At 35.8% G+C, this 1341-nt stretch overlaps 1 protein-coding gene across 1 annotated transcript in view; it reads right to left on the bottom strand.

Annotated features, from left to right (window-relative positions):
- ADAMTS17 (ADAM metallopeptidase with thrombospondin type 1 motif 17) overlaps positions 1-1341 on the bottom strand; it is a 918064-nt gene that overhangs the window by 632119 nt on the left and 284604 nt on the right. The window lies entirely within an intron of this gene.

Here is a 1341-nt window from a genome sequence, read left to right as displayed (position 1 = left end):
AAAAAAAAAAAAAAAAGTTATCCACCACATAAATGAAACAAAGGAAAAGAACCACATGACCATATCAACTGATGCAGAAAAAGTATTTTATAAAATCCAACACACTTTCCTGATAAAAAAAACTCTTGGCAAAATAGAAATAGAAGGGATATTCCTCAACATAATAAAGGGCATTTATGCAAAACCGACAGCCAATATTATTCTCAATAGTGAGAGACTGAAACCATTCCCTGTACAAACAGGAACCAGACCAGGATGCCTTCTATTAGCACTTCTATTCAACATTGTATTGGAAGTCCTAGCCAGGGCATTAAGGCAAGAAAGGGAAATCAAAGACATCCAAATTGGTAAGGAAGAAGTCAAACTATCCCTATTTGCTGATGACATAATCCTACACCTAGAAAACTCAAGAGAGTCAGTCAAAAATCTACTGCAACTAACTGAGAGATTTAGCATAGTGGCAGGATACAAGATCAACATCTAAAAATCAGTTGGATTCCTCTACCACAGGAAAGAGGTTGCTGAAAAAGAAATAAGAAAATCAATACCATTTAAAATAGCTATGAGAAAAAGAAAATACTTGAGAATAAATCTTACCAGGGACACAAAAGAATTGTACAAACAAAGCTAGAAAACACTACTTCGAGAAACTATAAGAGATCTACAAATTGGAAGAACATCCCATGCTCGTGGATAGGAAGATTGAACATTGTGAAAATGTCAATTCTACCCAAAGCTATCTATACATTCAATGCAATACCAATCTAGATCCCATCAATATTCTTTAAGGATATGGAAAAAGAAATTTCTAACTTTATATGAACAGTAAAGACACCTTGGATAAGCAAAGTATTATTGAAGAACAAAGTAGGAGGTCTCACACTGCTGGATCTCAAAACCTACTATACAGCTACAGTAGTCAAAACTGCCTTGTATTGGTACAATGACAGACACAGACAATGATAGAATAGAACTGAGAACTCAGAAATAGATCCATCAACCTATGATCAGCTGATCTTTGACAAAGGGCTGAAATCCATTCAATAGGGAAGAGAATGTCTGTTAACAAACAGTGCTGGCAAAACTGGATATCCATTTGTAGAAAAATGAAATAACTTTCTGAAAATTGAAAAATGAAACAATCTGTACCTCACACCATATACAAAAACTAACTCCAGATGGATCAAAGATTTAAATGTGAAACCTAAAACTATAAAGTTCCTCAAGGAAAAACTAGGGGCAAATTAAGGAGCCTTATGGGAGCTCTGGTAGCATAGTGGCTAAGACACTTGCCTGTTAACCAGACAGCTGGCGGTTCAAACCCACCAGCCACTCCTCGGA

Source organism: Orycteropus afer, unplaced genomic scaffold (genome assembly GCF_000298275.1).
Source record: "Orycteropus afer afer isolate SDZICR_OR568_19922 unplaced genomic scaffold, OryAfe1.0 scaffold00019, whole genome shotgun sequence".
Classification (NCBI taxonomy): Eukaryota; Metazoa; Chordata; class Mammalia; order Tubulidentata; family Orycteropodidae; genus Orycteropus; species Orycteropus afer.
This window is presented reverse-complemented; position numbering and strand designations above follow the sequence as displayed.